This window comes from Amphibalanus amphitrite, unplaced genomic scaffold, assembly GCF_019059575.1.
Source record: "Amphibalanus amphitrite isolate SeventyFive unplaced genomic scaffold, NRLGWU_Aamphi_draft 000117F_arrow, whole genome shotgun sequence".
NCBI lineage: Eukaryota > Metazoa > Arthropoda > Thecostraca > Balanomorpha > Balanidae > Amphibalanus > Amphibalanus amphitrite.
Window position 1 is genome coordinate 334,691 of NW_024881612.1, and position 15,827 is coordinate 350,517.

The following is a 15,827-nucleotide window of genomic DNA, read 5'->3' on the forward strand; positions in this document are numbered from 1 at the left end:
GGTAGCGTTTGTTTGAGCTTCCGAGCTGCTCTATGTTACGTTTGCCAAGTTCGGTGCCGTTCAGTTCAGTTCGCCGTTCATTCTCTCCCCCACCATTTGTCCCACAACAGACTGTGCAAGTTTTCAAGGTAATTATTTACATGCGCACACATTATTACACTGGTCACGGCTATATACAAAGCCCCAATAAGGGCCGCACCCTTCTACTTAGTACTTACATGGCTGCAGTGCGTAGGTATGAGGGACGCACAACGCGCACGGGCAGTCGACTCCAATACGTAGCTCCCGAGGAGCGCGAAGAGAGAGAGAGATCACTGCGGGACTCAGCTTATATACCGCGCCTCCGGCGGTTGGCATTTGCCTCGGGCGCGGCACGCAAGGCTAGTCCCGCAGGACAGAGCGCACAGAACATGGCAGGGCAGAACAGGACAGAGCAGAACAGTGCAGAGCAGAACAGTGCAGAGCAGAACGAGGAAGTAGATGGTGCCGCCGACTCGACCTAGTAACGGTCCGTCCGGCCGCCGGCCTGCCCTGATTGCTGCCCAGAGGGGTTGTTGTTGTTCCCCTCCAAGTGACAGGCGGCGCCGAACGGTGGGAGTCGGCCGGCCAGGTGATCGTAACAGGTAATGAAGAAGATGAGCTCGCAGGGGCGGTGCCAGGTGGCCCGGCTGGGTCCACCCGCGCCGGCGGAGGCACCTGGGTCTCATGGACTCTCCGCTGGTCGCGCTGCTGCGCCGCTCCGTGGTTTCGCCGCGCCGCGTCCTCCCCTGCGGATGTTTGCGCGGCCCAGCGCGGCCGCTGCCGCATTCCGCCCCCGGCCTCCGGCAATGCGGGGCGGAAGGGATGGTTCTACGCCCATCAGCTGGTGGGGTGACGATGCGGTCGCGTAGCGGTCCGCCGGGTCCGGCGGCAGCCACGGCCTGGCCGCGTTGGAGGGGAAAAGTTTCCCACATCCCTCCGATGAATATAGATGACAGAGCGATTCCGAACTCCGGGTAGATCTGTGGGTCATAGAGCACCTGTCAAATCCTGGACATGTTGATATTTCAACTGAATTGGGAGATCCAAAAGCTCAGTATAGCTAGCTCTGCCCCGGTACTGCTTCCTCTAGATCCTCAACTATGGTTTAATATTTCTTACTGCGTTACTGCGTTGCTGTCGCCTTGGTACTGCATGACATGCGTTACTTCCTCGTCATTTACAAAATAAATGGCCATTTGGAACCAATGTGGACTAGGATTTAAACTTGGTCGTGAGAGGAGCGGAATGGCGTCAAACAGTCGTGCCTCAGTAATAACTGGTTATGACTTTGCTTAAATTTATTCTTTTCTTGTGCCTTTGAGTGTGAGAGTAGCGCTCTCAGCTCTGCCGTATATTCGCATCCTTATCCCAAACTCGGACAACTAAACACAAAGTATCGGCTTCTTGCCTTGCCACGTTAACAGACGTTTCACTGGATTCTAGTCCTTAAGCATTGTACAACTTATATGTATATTAATGTAATTTTTGGGCGACTCCGTGACGTCCCATCACTGATGCCATTTTAGTGACAGCCGAGCATCTCTGTCCCGAGCGTAATTGACCGTCCCATTTGTTGGACTACACAAGACTGCCGGTGTGCAGGTGCCAGTACCATTGTGCTTGGACAGTTTGCCATGACTTTGTGACCCTTTTAGCCCGCTAATGGTGACCTTCCAGACAGTGATAGCTCACTCTGACGCGAACTCCTCCTATCTGCAATGGAGTCGACCCATGTTGAAGACGGAGACCACCGCTGTGGACGCCGATGGGTTTCACTGCTGTAGGGTCCCAAGAAGCGAGCAGCAGGTGTGCACTTTGTGCTGCCTGGGCTGTCTTTGCAACCTTTTGGCGCTTGGCTATCTGCCACTGCAAGTAGGTACTGCAACTAGAGCCGACGCTCCATACACCGGACAACTGTGAGTCATGATATCGCGGGAGGCTGAGTTCGCTCAGAACATCGTTGCCCAATTCTCGTCATTTGTAACGGCCAGGGATGGACATTGCCGCAGAATTGGTCTAGTTGTTCAAATATGCTTGTTTCGATAGAGCTGTACTTTTATGACCGTTACCTGGCGTTCTAGTTAGTCTCGGCAGTTCAGCGTTCGGATGCAATTATTGGCCTTCTGGCAGCGCTCACTCTTATTCATGGCACTCCATTTAGACTGACTGAAAAAAAAAGACATTGACTTCGCCGGAAGACATAGGTATGCAGACGGTATTTGGTAAAATAAATGTGCTGTACCTCGGACAAGGTTAGGAACAAGTAGGCCACCGCGTCCTTTACATTCATTAACAACATCATAGTCCTCTAGGCAAAATGATTCAACACATTTAATCACATTTCTGTTACGGTAACTTTAGCAGCTAATGCACTGTACCCTTGCATCTGACCACTTGATTGGCCGATGTTGCAACGCTTGCATGTTTGGCAGTAAGCAATATTAAACCATCAATAACATTTTAGACACTTGCGACTTGCGAGCCCTACAGTCTGTTACCTACCTGCGTACTTGTTTCTCCGCTAACGATAGCCGTGCTGAAGGCACTGAAATCAATATCCACTGGAATGTCTGTTCGCCTTATAAACACATTTATACACTTGAAGCCATGTACCATCATACTGGGGCGCAAACTGATTGCAAAGCTATCCTTACTTTACTCCCAACTCAGTTTCCTCAGGGCAAGGCCATATAGGTCCTCAGGGACTATAACGGTCAGGGGGTCTCCTTTCCCGCTGGGACCTCCTGGGCCACACGGCGTTGCCCCGGGTCGGCCGTGCCGACCCCTCCTCTCCTGAGGAGCCTGTGGACGTGGAGTCACTTTGGGCCTCTGCTCCCGAGGAGGACGAAAAGCCCTCCTGGAGCTGCGGCTCCTCCACCGCCTCCAGCACCGTGGTGATGCCGCTGCTGGCGTCTCCAGCAGCGGTCCCTGTCCCCGACAGACGCCTGGTCTGGCGTCGACCTGGAAAAAAGTTGTCCTCATCCGAGGTCGAGCCGTCAGTTTCTCCGTCATCTCCCCGTCCCGGCTTTTCTAATTGTCTATGGAGGGTCTCTTGGGCCTGAACGGCTCGGCTGCTCCCGAGAACCCGTCCGGCCTTCCCAGCAGCCCGATATACGTGGGACTGCGGGCAGGGCTTCAAGCGGTCCACGTGCACTGCGTCTGCTGGTTTGTGTGAGCCCGGCTTACGAACTTCGTACGTGAGACCGTTCCGATGCTTTCCTTCAATCACGAAGCCTGGGCGCCATTTTGCGGTCAACTTTCGAGCGTTTCCGGTTTTAACTGAAGGCGTGTAGACATAGACCAGATCCCCAATTTCGAAACCCTTTTCACGCGCGCGGCGGTTGTACCACTCTCGTTGCTTTTTCCGGGCGTCCTTCTGATTGCTAATTACTTGCGTAATTGCATCAGCTTGACGTTCCCTCAGAATCGTGACCAAATCTTCTAACTCGCCTGAGTTAGGAGACAGTTCAGATGACATGGCTTTTTCTATTGGAAGTTGGAAATGTCTGCCAAACATGAGGAATGCTGGGCTCCATTTGTTTGTTGTTTGGTAGGAAGCATTGATGGCATGCTGTGTAGCACCCAGAAACTGATTCCATTCTCGTTGTGAGCGGTTGAGGGAAGTTGCGATCATGTTTTTGACGATCCCACACATGCGCTCAGCGTTTGAATTTGCTTGTGCGTGGTAGGCCGAAATAAAGATGTGTTTGACTCCTAGCAGGTTGTTAATTTCTTTGAGAAGCTTCGCCCGGAACTGGACGCCGTTGTCTGAGATGAGCTCATGAGGAATGCCGTACCTATAGAAGGTGTTAACTAGAGCCTCTGCGACCGTCTCAGCTGTGGTGTCTTTCAGCGGCACCAGCTCTACGAATTTGGAGAAGGCACATACCACCAAAAGAACCCATCTGAATCCTTCTGGGGTTTCTGGAAGTGGTCCGAGAATGTCGGTATGAAGGGTTTCCCACGGTCCATATGCGGGTGGGTTGGTGCCAAGCTGCGCAGGCCTGTCTCTGTGATTTGTTTTGACGCTGTGGCATCTGACACAGCTGTCACAAAATGCTTTGATGTCTTTCCACATTGACGGCCAGTAATAATGCTCCTTCAATCTTTCATGGACAGCCTTCGGATGATAATGCCCAGCGAGAGCGTGGTCGTGGCTTTCCGAGATGAGCTGTGAAACGAGAGATGAGGGCACCACCTTGCGTGGTTTAGCGCCCTGCGGCTGATAAACCAAGACACCTGAGTCATCGAGATGGAACTCCGGGAGTTGACTCCAGAGCTTTGGCGTCCCGCGTTTTCGTTTGCCCTCCAGGATGTCAATCAGAGGGCTCCAGAGGTCGTCCTGCCTCTGCAGCGTTCCGATGTCGACTGTTTGTTTCCTTGTTTGGCTAGCGTCCGTCTGGAGCTGGCCTAGGACCTCTGAGCCTGCCCCCGTATCAGGCTGACCGCCGGGGCGGACGGGTGGTTCGACAGGGCTTGCTGTCGGAGGGGTCGGATCGGCAGCCGCCACCCGTGGATGAGGCTGGTCTGTTTCGGCGTCGGTGAAAAGGGTAGCGAGGGTGATGCCAATGTCTGGGTCGTCTATGGCGGGGAGTTTCTGGAATTCTTTCCAGTCTATCGGTAAGGGGCTTCTCGATAACGAATCCGCAACTGTGTTTTTGGGACCGGCTACGTATCTGATCTGCATATCTAAGCCTTGTAAGGCCAACTTCCACCTCTCGAGCCTCGTGTTTTGGACCCTTCCCTTTTGTTCGTTTGATAGGACGTATCGAAGTGGAGCATGGTCACTTTCAAGTATGAAGAATCTACCATGGAGATAATAATGAAAAGCCCTGATGCTTGCAACGATGGCCAATGCTTCTTTCTCAATTGTACTGTAGTTTGATTCTGCTGATGTAAGGGTCCGGGAATAAAACGAGATTGGCCGTCTTTCTCCATCAATCTCTTGACTCAGCCATCCCCCAATACCAGCATCGCTGGCGTCTGTGGCTAGAATGAATGGCGAAACCTCACGGTCAAACTGAGGGAATGACAACAGATTGGCGTTCACCAAGGCATTTTTCATTCCGGTGAAGGCCTTTTCACACTCTTCAGTCCATTGGAATTTGTGTCCCTTTCTGGTCAGTTTGTTCAAGGGGGCTGCTAGTGCTGCAAATGATGGGACATGTTTGCGGAAGTACGAACAAAGCGCAACAAATGACCTGACATTCTTAACGTTTTCAGGGGTTGGGTAGTCTTTAATGGCCTCGATCTTTTGTGGGTTCGGTGCGATTCCGCCTGGCCCCACTTGATGTCCCAGAAATTTCAGCCCTTCCTGTGTGAACAAATGCGTCTTCGACGGCTTTAGCTTCAAGTTGTTTTCTCTCAGTAATTTTAGGACTTTGCGCCAGGTCTGAATGTGATCTTCAAAAGTTGGCCCGTACATACATAGGTCATCTATAAACAAAACTAATCCTTGTTCCGACAGAAGGTCTCCAAAAATTTCTTGCCCGAGCCTGGCAAAACAAATTGGGGACGAGCTAAGCCCTGTGGGTAGAATGTTCCACTCATAGGTTGCCCATGGTAGAGTGAAAGCAGTCTTGTGCTTGTCGCCTTCGTGAATTGGGACTTGATGAAAGGCCGCCGCTAAATCCGTGGAACTAAACCATTTTGGCTGGTTTTCGCCAATCTTTGCCAAGAGCTCGTCAGGGTTTGGTAGGGGAAACATGCGTTTTTTGCATATCGCGTTTAGCTTTTGATAATTTACACATAAGCGTAAGCTTTTGTCTGGTTTTTCGACCAGCACCACTGGTGAACTGTACTCAGAATTGCTTTTCCTAATCAAGTTTTGATCAAGCATCTTTTGAATGAGCGTTTTGACTCCTGCTTCTAAAGCCTTTGGGACCCGATATGGTTGGGTTACCACTGGTTCGTCGACGGTGGTTTCGATTCTGTGAATCACGCGATTACACAGACCCAATTCATCTCCATCCATGACAAAACAATCGCGATACTCAAGTAGCATGTTTTGTACATCGCTGAGCTGAGCCGAAGTCAGCTCACCGTACTCGAATGCTTTCAGGAATGCATCAGCACCAGCTGTGCCGGTTTCATGAGCTGAACCTTTTGTCTCCTTCTCGCCGGGAGCTCCCTTCTCCCTCTCTCGGATGACGGTGGCCACAAGGTCATGAAATGGCTGTGCGCTGACTGAGGTCAAAAATCCAACTGGTTCGTCATTTCTGATGACCGCGCCCTGGTCAGACATATTGAGAAAGCCTACAAAAAGGTCATTTGAGTGGTACTGCTGATGATCGAACAAACACGGAATGGGCTGAGGTTCTCCGGCGGAAACGATGTGAGGTTGAAACTCAAAATTTTCCGCGGTTTCCAGAGCAGAGTCCGGTGTGGGTTTCTCGGCCTCAACTCTGATGAATGTTACCGAATGGGGCCCAACGTACTGGTGTCGTCCTTTAGCCCTGATCGGTATCACGGTTGCACATGGTCGGTGGTGATCCGAGTTGAAAAGTCGAATGGGAAGTTTGTTGTATGTAAGGACGTAGTTTGACAACTCGTGTTGAATTTGTCGACTGGGGTCGGCCAAGAAGTCTAATCCTAGAATCGCTTCATAAGGCTGTAGATTTTTTGCTATTTGAAACTGATGCTTCACCGTCACGTTTTCGGAAATCTCAAAAAGCAACTCTCCCGTGCCTAATATTTCGAGTTGTTGACCTGTCACTGATTTTAGGTTTACCTTAGGAGGTAAAAGAGATTCGTCACCATTTGGCTGTAGCTCGCGATAAGTTTCCGCACTGAGCAGTGAAACCGGAGCACCACTGTCCACCAGAGCATACAGCTCGCGCCGCCCGACCTTGAGCTGCATCAGCTGATGTTTGGCCGGCTCGGCGCTGGGCCCTGGGAGTTTTTTGAAGGACACTTGTTGGCAGGGTGACCGTTTCCCTTGCACAGGGCGCAAACAATGTTGCGACAGTCAACCATAATGTGATCAGCCTCTCCACAGACCTCGCAACCTATCCCGACCTGACAATCCCTCTTATAGTGCCCTGGCTTATGACACCGATGGCAGATCACTGGCTTATTGTTGCGATAAGGTTTACCGCGCCGGCCTGGGGTCCTGTTGCGACCACGCGAATTTTCAGGGCCCGAGCTATTTCTCCCGGAGCTGTTGCTGTTGGGAGCTTGGTTTGGGTGAGACCCTGCCTCGAATTCATGCATTGCGTGAATGGTTGACTTTTTCATGTATCTGGCATTTATCTCTTCATGATGTGCCGCTAACTCAACAGCATCTTGGAAGTCTGTGACACGGTTTTCCAGAATGGGACGGCTCAAGAGCGGAGGAAGCCCGGCCGTGAACTGCTCAAGAGCAATTCTGTTAAACATGGTATGCTGGAGCTTCTTTTGCTCGGGGGTACCAAGATCACTTGATAACTCGGGGTATGCTAGTCGAGCGAGTCGACCTACTTGGAGGGCGAACTCACGGACGGGAGTGTCCCTTCCCATTTTCGCCTGCTGTAGCTGGTTGACCAGCTGAGTGGGTTCGATTTTCCCTCCGAATTGGGTCAGAAGGGCACTCTTAACATTTCTCCAGGTTCGCTCTGAGACTGGTTTTGAGGCTAGAAATCCTCTCATGAACTGAACCGCACGAGATGACATGCGGAGCGGAAGGACACGCAAAATCTCCGCATCAGAGGCTTCCGCGATCTCCTTCAACAACTCTACTTTATCGGTCCACTCTGTAATGGCCTCGCCGTTGTATTCTCCTTTAAAATGACCCAGTTGACGCAAGAAAAAGGACTCTACGTGTTGACCGCTGCTCTCTCCTAACTGCAGTGCACGGACGCCTTCCACCACACCGCCCATTCCAGCAGTTCCCCGTATACCGGACTGACCTGGGGCTCCGGACGAATCCACAGGAGCTTCCGGCTGCGGGCGTTCTGATGGGAGGGTGTAATAATTTTCCGAGTACATATTGGTCCCGGTGGTGCCTCCCGCCTGTTGTTCTCGGGACTCCGGATCGGTCATCGTGCTGAAAGCGAAAATAAAACGAGTAGCGTCATGGACTCACGGCCTCTACCCCCAAACTAACCCATCTCTAGTCGGGTATTGACTCACACAGGACGATTGTTTATATGCCCACTTTGCTCTGATGGGCTGCAGTCCCAATCAGGCGTGGAGCAGCGCTTCACCCCACACAACGTTTGGCCCGAAGCCGCGCTTGGCCTACCGCTCAGTTGATGGGCTTTGGGTCGTGTACACTTGAAATATGAGACGGTAGCCGGTCCCTCATAAACAATCGTCCCGGGTCACTGGTAGGGCAATCGCGACTTCGATAAGTGCGAATTCCATCGCTCACCTCAAATTTCGTTGCTTTCAGCACAATGCACGAATGGGCCCGAGAACCCTCAGCAATGACGCGGAAGAACACCTGGACATACACTGTCCTCAGAGGCACCCCTCAGCCCCACACTCAATTTGGCCACGCCCATCCTCCGTCCCTACACCAATCAGACAGAGCGGAGGGCAGGGCCTAATTGCCGCGGGACCGCCGCGAGCCGGCGCTGGCACCCCGCGGTGACTGACCGCGAGGGCCGAGCCGCCCGCCTGGCCCACTGGCCGGGACAGCTGGGGGAGATGAACCACTGCGAACATGAACGGCCCGATACCTACATACATGACTTACATTTAAAGGGAAAACAAAATCACAATCTAAGAAATATATTGCAAAAAAAAAAAACGTTGGGTTCGCCGCCCTGTTTGGAGCGGAACCGACAATAAATTAATTAGCTCGCCTTAGGCGTGCTTAAAATAAAACAAGTCAGTTTTAAATCCCACCGCTGTCACCACTGTGAAACTATTTTTTCTCTCTATAAGTTGTTACGTTCCTTATTTCTATCATTGCTACGGTTGGGATTACTATTGGTAGCGTGGCGTGCCGAAGTTAACTGTGTCGTTTAAAAGGTAGCGTTTGTTTGAGCTTCCGAGCTGCTCTATGTTACGTTTGCCAAGTTCGGTGCCGTTCAGTTCAGTTCGCCGTTCATTCTCTCCCCCACCATTTGTCCCACAACAGACTGTGCAAGTTTTCAAGGTAATTATTTACATGCGCACACATTATTACACTGGTCACGGCTATATACAAAGCCCCAATAAGGGCCGCACCCTTCTACTTAGTACTTACATGGCTGCAGTGCGTAGGTATGAGGGACGCACAACGCGCACGGGCAGTCGACTCCAATACGTAGCTCCCGAGGAGCGCGAAGAGAGAGAGAGATCACTGCGGGACTCAGCTTATATACCGCGCCTCCGGCGGTTGGCATTTGCCTCGGGCGCGGCACGCAAGGCTAGTCCCGCAGGACAGAGCGCACAGAACATGGCAGGGCAGAACAGGACAGAGCAGAACAGTGCAGAGCAGAACAGTGCAGAGCAGAACGAGGAAGTAGATGGTGCCGCCGACTCGACCTAGTAACGGTCCGTCCGGCCGCCGGCCTGCCCTGATTGCTGCCCAGAGGGGTTGTTGTTGTTCCCCTCCAAGTGACAGGCGGCGCCGAACGGTGGGAGTCGGCCGGCCAGGTGATCGTAACAGGTAATGAAGAAGATGAGCTCGCAGGGGCGGTGCCAGGTGGCCCGGCTGGGTCCACCCGCGCCGGCGGAGGCACCTGGGTCTCATGGACTCTCCGCTGGTCGCGCTGCTGCGCCGCTCCGTGGTTTCGCCGCGCCGCGTCCTCCCCTGCGGATGTTTGCGCGGCCCAGCGCGGCCGCTGCCGCATTCCGCCCCCGGCCTCCGGCAATGCGGGGCGGAAGGGATGGTTCTACGCCCATCAGCTGGTGGGGTGACGATGCGGTCGCGTAGCGGTCCGCCGGGTCCGGCGGCAGCCACGGCCTGGCCGCGTTGGAGGGGAAAAGTTTCCCACACAACTTAACGATTTCAAGCTTATTGCAGCCATTCTACTACTCGGAAACTTATCCCGCGCACCGACGGGGGTCTGCGCCAACTTCGCACCGACGGGGGGGCGGATGACCGCCCCCCCCCCCCCTGAGATCTCGAGAACGAAGCGAGATAGCGACAAGCGGTAAACGGCATCGGATACGCACGGTCAAGATCTACAATTTTTACTAAGGTCATTTTCAGGTCAGGTCAAAGATGACGTCACAGGGGTCGAAAAAGTCAAAATGGCGGCGCTAGATATGGAGAGAGTTTTTCTCAAATAACTTTCGAATTAGTCAAGATAGGAACAAACTAAGGGCATCATCGTGATCCTCTCGTCAATCCGCATCGAATGATATATATGTTGACCTCGAAAGGTCAAGGTCAAAGGTTGACCTCAGGTCACGTGACCTCGAGGTCATCATGTATATCACTCGATGCGTCTTGACGAGCTGAACACAATGAGACCATCTACGCGGCTGTATCTTGTTCCTGTACGGAGTTATTGGCCAAAAACCTTTGGTGACCTTTGATGACGTCACATGACCTCACAGCTGCCCAACAGCAAAACAGACCTCAAGGTAGTGAAGATTGATCGTATATGAAGTCATGTATGGTATATGGGGCCATTCCGACCCGTTTTAGTGGTAAAAACAGGGAGTTGATTTTTTCCCCATTGACTTAGGTAGGTAATGGGGAGGTCGCGAAATTGACCTGACCTTAGGTCACCGATATCAAAATTCCGAGATATACAAATTGTAGCTACTAATGACCTAATAACATCCTGCGACTTTCAAAGGCCTCCGACATCTACTGTAGCTCTGGCACGGTGACAAAGTTGCAAAAAAGTGGCTTGAGGTTGGGTCATTCAAAGTGACCTGGTGACCTGACCTTAACCCTATTCCTGGCGGGCTCCGCCGGGACAAGAAACTGGCGGGGGGGGCCGATTCGGCCCCCCCCCTGAGATCTCGAGAACGAAGCAAGATAGCGACAAGCGGTAAACGGCATCGGATACGCACGGTCAAGAACTACAATTTTTACTAAGGTCATTTTCAGGTCAGGTCAAAGATGACGTCACCGGGGTCGAAAAACTCAAAATGGCGGCGCTAGATATGGAGAGAGTTTTTCTCGAATAACTTTCGAATTAGTCAAGATAGGAACAAACTAAGGGCATCATCGTGATCCTCTCGTCAATCCGCATCGAATGATATATATGTTGACCTCGAAAGGTCAAGGTCAAAGGTTGACCTCAGGTCACGTGACCTCGAGGTCATCATGTATATCATTCGATGCGTCTTGACGAGCTGAACACAATGAGACCATCCACGCGTCTGTATCTTGTTCCTGTACGGAGTTATTGGCCAAAAACCTTTGGTTACCTTTGATGACGTCACATGACCTCACAGCTGCCCAACAGCAAAACAGACCTCAAGGTAGTGAAGGTTGATCGTATATGAAGTCATGTATGGTATATGGGGCCATTCCGACCCGTTTTAGTGGTAAAAACAGGGAGTTGATTTTTCCCCCATTGACTTATAATGGGGAAGTCGCGAAACTGACCTGACCTTAGGTCACCGATATCAAAATTCCGAGATATACAAATTGCACATACTGGTACCCTAACTAAAGCCTGAAGAGAAGAAATTGATCGGTCAAAAACTCTAGCTCTGGCGTGATTGCAAACTTTTCTGAGGTAGGGTCACCAAACCGCCTCTGGTGACCTGACCTGAGGTCAGATCAACTCAAAATTTACAGACATGTTGCGTAGAAGCCTTTTAGGAAAAGTCAGAAAATTTGAGCTTCCTAGCTCAACGCGTTTGGGAGAAATAACCAAAAAACCTCAGGGGGGGGGGCTCCTGAGGCCCCCCCCCGCCAGGAATAGGGTTAAAAGGTAGGAGGTTCAAACTTGCACATCATGTGTGAAATTGATGAGGGAATAGTCGTACCAAATTTCGCGGCGCTACGCGCCGCGGTTTTCCCGCTATTTGCGAAAAACCTCAGGGGGGCGGATATCCGCCCCCCCCCCCGTCGGTGCGCGGGTTATACCTACTGGGGCCTGGTATATCGAGACGAAAGCATCACCAATCGGCACACCGTATGCGAGTTCGAGTGGGCCTTTTCGAATATGGTGACTTTAGATGACCTTAATTATCTTGGGGGGTCACCAGCGTTTTTGAATTTAACAGCCACTCTATAACTCAGGAAGTATAAGGGTAAGGTGCCTAATTAGCGACCCTTTCCGATTTGCGACCTACCTCCCTACAGAAAAATTGGCAGGAGAAAACGGGGTAAAAATATCGTCAAAAGGTCAGCCATACTTTGGTTATAAAATTAAATTATTTTCCGGTCGTCGATTTTTCTGGTGGGACGTTTCAGGTGAGTTTAAATAAAAATGACGAGTTTCTTATCCAAAACGTGTAGGTATGTTTGTTTGGGCCCTCTCTGATGAAAAGCGATGCACATTAGGATGATACACCTTTATTATTCTGAATCGACATTCCTTTTTCAATTGATTGCCGTTTTCCCATAGTGAATCGCTCAACTGTGCACAGCATGATGGTTAAAAACAGACATGTGCATGGATCCGAGTGATGGATCTATGATCTCAGTGGATCTCGAAGCAAAATACAAGTTGGAATCTATGATCCCACCGGATCCGGCGTGAAAAATACATCTAGGATCTATGATCTCATATGATCTGACGATAAATTTAGAACATGGATCTATGCTCTGAGTGGATCCCACCATGCACCACATCTGAAACCATGTTTTAAAGGGTTTCTATGCCAGTAAGTGACACAAACCTATGGATTATGACGTGCGATCACAGAAAATCACTAAAACAGAATGTTTGTGAGTTGAAACAAGCGTTCTTTTGGGATATATGTGTTGACAAAAAATAAGTGAGGATCTATGATCTCACTGGATCTCAAGCAAAAAATGAGATTCGGATCTGTGATCCCTACGGATCTCTCGATAAATTACAGAGCTGGATCTATGATCCCGTTGGATCCGAGATCAGGATCCGTGGGATCAGATCCCAGATCCATTTTCTCGGATCCACGCACATGTCTGGTTAAAAATGTGTCGCAACTCATATTTCCTATTTGCGCCTGACATGGTCGCAAATAGCTCAAGAAGGGAAAGAAAGGGGAAAAGAGAGAAATGAAAATGAGGTGTTGCTGAAGCTTGCAATGTGTGGCAGGGGATGCCAAATGTCGTCACCGACTGCAGGGGTGCCGAATTCAGCGCGGACCTCGAATATCATACGAGATAGCCCGCAAAATTTGGGTTTCCGCCTTCTTTTCGCCTTCGGTGCATCACGTGATCAGTTTTTACTTACGCAAATGTGTTGGATAAACGTTCCTGTTCGAGTAATTGAGTGCTTTGCGTATAGGTCACCTTTTTGAGATCATATTTCATATTTTCAGGCGTCGCATTTTTTGCCATTTTTAATATGGGGAAACCCATAGACTTATTAGCGACCCTCCCCGGTCGCTAATCGGGAATAGTTCCCTATTAGCGTTTTTTTGCAATGGTTTGCCAAAATACTCACTACAAATAAGTTAGTGAATATTGGGGCAGAAAATGACTATATTTTAATAGAAAAATGAACGATCTCTCCGAAAATCAAGCCAGTAATACAGTGGCACCCACAGAGCGTGAGCAATGACGGTTCAAATTAAGGGGGTCGCTAATTAGGCACCTTACCCAAACTGTTGGACCAACCAATCGAGACAACGCCACCAATCGATTCGCCGTACCTATGCAATGGCATCGACGTTTCGAAAATGTTGACCTCAAATGACCTTGGTGACCTTGGGAGGTCACCTTCGAGCGTTGTTTTGTTGCCTCTTTGTTTGTTTGTTTTGTTGGGTTAGGCCTTTCGATCTGACAAGACCATTTCAGAGCCGGAGGGATAATAGGAATCAGGGGAATAGGGAATAGAGCCCGTCCGAATGGACAGGCCGACCCTTAAAGGTAGTGTGCCAGCTTTCTTGGACCATATGGAGTTAATGACCCGGATAAGGAGAACCGGATTTTTAGAACTTATCCATACCTTCAAAACTTATGGAAACGTCTTAAATTCTTCAAATTTTGAGTACCCCAGTGCGAAATTCGCCCCGACGGATGTCGGTCGTACCCCAACCACATTTCACACCACTATGAACAATAAATGCACACACTAAAATCGCTATTACCGATAGGCTTATCCAATCAAGTTTCGATAAACCCGTTCATCATCATCTCCTGCGGTTTCGAACACGCCTGTTAAGGCCGGGCTCCACTACGCGTTTTTTTTCACGCGCGTTTTATCCGAGACATCGGTTTTTGCGTGAAATCGGTTTTGCAATTTGTCGGTTTTTGCGTGATATCGTGTTTTGCTTGTCATCCTGAAGCACGTGACATTGTTGTCATTAAACCCAGGCTCCACCACGCGGAAAATCACACTTTGTTTATTTTGAGCCTATAAAGAAGGTGCTTTGCTAGGTACATTTAATAAAAAGTAAACCAAACTTTAATAAAAATTTGTCTGAAGGATTGAGTGGGTGGCTTTGAGCCCGGGTGCCCACTAAGCAGAGGTTGTTGCATAGCAGCATGGACCCACCAATCAATCTTCACCCGCACCCAGTTCAATCATGTTCAACAATTGGATGGCAGCACGGCACAAGGCTGGGCTTTCTCACGCCAGAGCCTCTGTGCTCGGCGTGTACATTCCTTTTGATGTACCTGTTTATTTTTTGAAGGGCACAAATGACAAAATTGAGCAGAATTTGATGCTGAAGTGTCTTGCACATGTTGCTAGCCTTGCACCCATGATAAACTTGCTTAAATACATAACTTGTTTCATAGCTAGCCACTGGTGGCTGAAGAGGGCAAGGGATTTTTTATTCTTAACCCGCGCCGTGCTGGGGGGGGGCGTTTTTACGCCCCCCCCCCCCTCAGGTTTTTCGCGAATATCTCAAAAACGGCGGCGCGCAGCGCCGCCGTTTTTGGTACACGTGTTCCTACATCATTTCCGCACATCAGTGTTCGCCATGGGCTGGGCCAGCCCAATGGGCCATGGGCTGGGCTGGGCTACGGGCTGGGCTGGGCCCTCAAATATGAAGGATTGATGGGCTGTGGATGGGCTGGGCAAGGAACTGTTAAGTGGAGTCAGGGGTTCGCAACTGAGACAAAAACTATAACTACATAACTTACTACCGTGCAAGACTCAAAAACAAGTCCATAAAGCACGCATGCAATGTGCATTGTGCATGCGGCTCGCACAATATTGTTCCTTTGCTACCTTTGGGTAGCTGTGTGGTGTCAATAATTTTTAACCCATTCATTTTTGACGGGCTGGGCCGGGCTGGGCTTTGACGCTTTTACCATGAATGGGCTCCGGCTGGGCCGGGCTGTTAACCCATGGGCCTGGGCTGGGCTGGACTAGGATTTTTCGGCCCGTGGCGAACACTGCCGCACATGTTGTGAAAATTTCAGACATAGGCCGTTCAAGGTCAGGTCACCAGGTCACGTCAAGTGACCTTACCTCAGAAAAAGTTCAAAGGCTCGCTATAGCTACACCGACTGAACGATCACTTTGAAACTTTCAGCGATTGATATGAGTAACAGTATGTATAAAATGTATATCTCGGATTTTTGATATCTGTGACCTAAGGTCAGGTCAATTTTGCGACCTCTCCATTATAAGTCAATGGGAGAAAATTGAAATGCGCCTCTTTTGGACGAATATCGTTCAAAACGCTCTCAAACATCGGTTCATAGGTAAACATGACACACTGAATAGGAAAAATGCACCTGTGACCCCTCTGTGTGCCCCTGAGGTCATCTCAGGTCATGAACGGTCGCCAGCAGTTTTTTGGCTATAACTTTTGATAGAGAC

At 50.3% G+C, this 15,827-nt stretch overlaps 1 long non-coding RNA gene across 1 annotated transcript; it reads right to left on the reverse strand.

Moving 5' to 3' along the window:
- Positions 1-116: 116 nt before the first annotated feature.
- Positions 117-9,933, reverse strand: LOC122381285. Its single transcript, XR_006256509.1, has 2 exons — positions 8,372-9,933; positions 117-1,001 (listed from the first exon to the last, which is right to left on the reverse strand). It is a non-coding gene; the product is annotated as an uncharacterized LOC122381285 (long non-coding RNA).
- Between the last annotated feature and the right edge of the window lie 5,894 nt (positions 9,934-15,827).